Source organism: Macaca thibetana, chromosome 9 (genome assembly GCF_024542745.1).
Source record: "Macaca thibetana thibetana isolate TM-01 chromosome 9, ASM2454274v1, whole genome shotgun sequence".
In the NCBI taxonomy this organism is placed as follows: Eukaryota; Metazoa; Chordata; class Mammalia; order Primates; family Cercopithecidae; genus Macaca; species Macaca thibetana.
This window is the reverse complement of record NC_065586.1, coordinates 72,985,811-72,990,414: the sequence shown is the minus strand read 5'-3', so window position 1 is coordinate 72,990,414 and position 4,604 is coordinate 72,985,811. Positions and strand designations below refer to the sequence as shown.

The 4,604-nt window shown below is 35.9% G+C and overlaps 1 pseudogene; it reads left to right on the top strand.

The window, feature by feature from the left end:
* The first annotated feature begins 827 nt into the window (after positions 1-827).
* Positions 828-2,789, top strand: LOC126962164 (ADP-ribosylation factor-like protein 4A; annotated as a pseudogene).
* Positions 2,790-4,604: the final 1,815 nt, after the last annotated feature.

Genomic DNA, 4,604 nt, shown 5'->3' with positions numbered 1-4,604 from the left:
ACTCTCCTTTCTTCAGTTTCCTTTCTTCAGAAAACAAGCATCAGCCTTGTTTTCCAAATTAGCATTGAGTTTCAGAGAATTTAAGTTGCCAAACCAGAACTACATCCAGGTCTTCAATTCCCATGTCAATGTTCCTGTCCATACATGGCAACCACATAGATGCATTTCTTTTAATTAATAAAGGTAGGCATGCAGGAAGAACAGAAGGATTGAAGGACAGACAGATGGACAGATGGACAGATAGAAGGAAGGAAGAAAGGTAGGTTTACTTCAGATAAACTTACTCTTTAAAACTCATGGAAATACCATCATTATCTAAGAATACTTTTAAGCTATGTGTTCTTAACTTTTGTTTATGTGTTTGTTTAGTCAATGTGAACCAAAAGAATTATATCAAATGATTATACGGGGTCAAAATAGGTGGGCAATCATGGATGAAGCAAGAAAAGTATTAACATTAAATAAAGAAAAAATGAATAATTCTCTTGGAAGGGAGGGAGAAGCAGTTTGACATCTATGATAATCCTTAGTAGTGATTAGGGGCGCGCGGGCAGGGAGCGGGGTCTGTCGCGTGGAGCTCCCTGACGATCACCGTTAAGGCAGTCTGGCGTGCGGCGCCCACCTGGCGCTCAGGCCTCCGCCACCGCCCACGCTTCCCTGGTGCCAGCGAACGGGTATCAGCACACCTCCCCAAGGGCTGAGAGATATAATGAGTGAAGGGGAGGGAAGGATGGTTAGTCAGTCTTATAGCTGGATCACCTACGAAGAGAAGTTCTAAAGCAAGAAGAGGAAAGTGTTTCAATTTGGACATTTATTTGCAGCTGGAAATGGGGAACTGACTATCAGACCAGACTTCTATCCTGTCCAGCCTGCCTTCATTTCAGTCCTTCCAGATTGTTATGCTGGGTTTGGACTGTGCTGGAAAGACAACTGTCTTATGCAGGCTGCAGTTCAATGAATTTGTAAATACTGTTCCTACCAAATCATTTAACACTGAGAAAATTAAGGTAACCTTGGGAAATTCTAAAACAGTCACTTTTCACTTCTGGGATGTAGATGTCAGGAGAAATTCCACACATGCCACTGTGGAAGTCATATACCAGATTGCACAGATGGCGTTGTATTTCTTGTGGTCTCTGTTGATATCGAAAGGATGGAAGAAGCCAAAACTGAGCTTCACAAAATAACTAGGATATCAGAGAATCAAGGAGTCCCTGTACTGATAGTTGCTAATAAACAAGACTTGAGGAACTCATTATCTCCTTCAGAAATTGAGAAATTGTTAGCAATGGGTGAACTGAGCTCATCAGCTCCTTGGCATTTGCAGCCTACCTGTGCAATCACAGGAGATGGCCTAAAGAAAGGACTTGAGAAACTACATGATATGATCATTAAAAGATTAAATGTAGCAGCAGAAAAAGAAAAGATGAATATCAATACCTATTATATCTGTGTGGAGGAGGTCTTCTCTGGTCTGATTTCGACAAATAGAAGAGTGTCTACAGCGTGGTTTGCCTGTCTGCCTTCCTGGATGCTATTAAAGCTTTGTTTTGTTAAACAATCAGATGCCCAACTTTGTTAACTTGTGGAGGATGAGTAAATGCAGTGCTTCTTAAAATGGTCTCTTATCCCTGCCCCACGAATCTTTTGGTAGTAGCATTTGGGGAAGCCAAGCAAGGATAGGAAATTGAGCAGAACACAAGTGTAGAAATTTGACCTGAAGTTAGTGAAACAAAACTTTAAAGAGTGAAAAAATAAATGTGGACATAGTTTTTAATGCCCCTCCTCAGTTATTAGAAAATGCTCACTAAAGTTCTGGACTGAGAGTGTGTTTTAAATCATTTAGATTTTCCTTGGCAAGACTGTTCAAAGCTCTAATGGAGAAATGCAGTTGCTCCATCCACTTAGGTCCCAGCTGCCTTCAAAATAACTCAAAGGAAGTTCTAGCATCTTGAGGAATGGTCATGCAAACCACAGTCTTATATATATTGTTTATGTTTGTCCTTAATGCAGAAAATCAGGAAGAGTGCTTTTCAGGCAGAACATCTACTCTGTTCATAATGCATAATGGCCAAATACCCTTCCAAAAACCCATGCAAAAGACAAGATGGCCAACAATATTTGATGTCCAAATGCTTTTATTTACCTTGATAAAAAAAAGACCTTGTAACTGTACCAATATTAGTCTACAAAGCCTTAAAGTATAGTCAAATCATGAGCCTCTGCTGAAGATTTACAACATGTTTATTATATAGAAATAACCTACACTCGTGAAGAGAAGGCTGGCAAAACATCAGCTAATCTAAAAAACATTGGCAGTACACTTCAGAATGGATAATATTTGTAAATGAAAAATGGGAATGGAAAACAAGAACCTAGAATGATGACCTTGGGAATTAAGAGCAGGACTAGACAAGCTATGAAAGAGACTGAGGATTCATTTCCATAAGGTGATAGTTGGAACTGTGAATGCTAGCACGATCTGTGAAGAAAATGTAAAGAACAGAGGACTTTTAATGAAGACGACAAACTCACCAATTAAGTGTATCTGCTCCAAACACAGAAGAATGGGAAGTAATATATAAACATATAAATAGAATAAGAAAAAATACAGAACAAAGTAATAGAGCAACTCTAGCTATAAATATAAAAAAAAGTTATTAGTAAAACTTTTTTTATGAGTCAGTTCTCCCCAAAATTGATCTATAAACTCAATTCCAATTAAAGTCAAAATCGTATTTTTTATGCAAATTGACAAACTGGTATCAATTTTTTTAGAAGGCCAAGAATAGCTAAGATAATTTTAAATAAGTGTGCATGGAGGTGCACTATTAGACATCAAGAGTGTTTACAAACCTTAGTATTTAAGACAATAGGTAAAACACAAAAAGCCTTACAGGAAAGAAAATGAGTGAAGACTATAATTAGGCATTTTATAAAAGAGAAAATCAAAATAACATTAAATATATTAAAAGTTGTTCAATCTCATTTTAAATTAGGAAAATGTAGCAAATTAAAGCCACAATGAGATTCATTTCACAACCAAAAACTGACAAAATTTTAGATGTATTTAAATCTCATTATTTCAGTGGTAAAAGAATATAAAGAAATGTCATCTCTTACCCATGCTTGTGGCATTTGGAGTGGGAGGAAGCTATAAAATTCATTAGTACTAATATTTTGCAGAACAATCTGGTGATATCTTGTAAAGTTAATGATGTACATATATTTTACATAACAAATACTTGTATAGTATTTTCTATGTGCCAGGCACTATTAAAAGTTTTTTATAAATATTAACTCATTTAATCCTCCTAACAACTATAGGTATTATTATCTTTTTACTTTTAATTTTGGTGTAATCTTAGGCCTCATGTACACAATATTAAATTAATCATTATCCTTCATCACATAGTCTCTTCCTAGGTCCATTTTTGAATCACATGAACTTATTACTTTGTTAATTATGTTACAGATGTAACAAGCACCCATAAACTTAGTATCCAATAGGATCTTCACAATAACCCACATCTACCCATACACAATCATGCACCCTGCAAAATAGTATGAAGTGTAACAATGTTTCAGTGAATGATTGACCGCATATATGATCATGGTCCCACGATATTATAAATATGATATTTTTACTGTATCATTTCTATGTTTAGATACACAAATACATCCATTGTGTTATATTTGCCTACAGCATTCAGTACAGTAACATGCTGTACACTTATAGCCTAGGAGCTATAGGCTATAGTCTAGGTGTGTAGTTGACTGTATCATCTAGGTTTGTGTAAACTCACTCTATAATGCTTGCACAAGGATGAAATCTCCTAATGACACATTCTTCAGAACATATCCCTGTCATTAAGCAACACATGACTATATACATCGCAGACCATTCCCCTCAATAGTTTAATATTTATACTGCAACCTAGGAAATGAAAATATTTGGAAACCATATCTGATAAGAGATTTAATCTCCAAAATATATAAGAAGCTCTTACAACTCAATAGCAAAAAACAAACAAACAAAAACCTAGGAACCTAATTTTACAATGGGCTAAGGGCTTGAACAAGCATTTCTCCAAAGAAGACACACAGATGGTCAACAGGCATACAAAAAAAATCCTCAACATCACTAATCATTAGGAAAATTGAAATCAAAACCACAATATCAGCTCACATGCATTAACAAGCACACACATGCACAACAAGCATTGGTGAGGATGTGGAGAAACTGATGCCCTTGCACAGTATTGGTCACAATATAAAATAGCACAGCAGCTACGGAAAACAGTTAAGGAGGTTCCTCAAAAAATTAAAAATAGAACTACCATATGAACCAGTAATCACACTTCTGGGTATTTATCCAAAAGAACTGAAATCAGGATCTTGAAGAGATACTAATATTATCAGTTCCATGTTCACTGCAACACTATTCACAATAGCAAAGATGTGGTTATATAACCTAAATGTCCGTTCACAAATAAAGACAATGTGGTATATACATAGAATGGAATACCATTCAGCCTTAAAAAAAAGGAAGTTCTGCAATATGCAACAACATGAATGGGCCTGGAAGATATTATGCTAAGTGA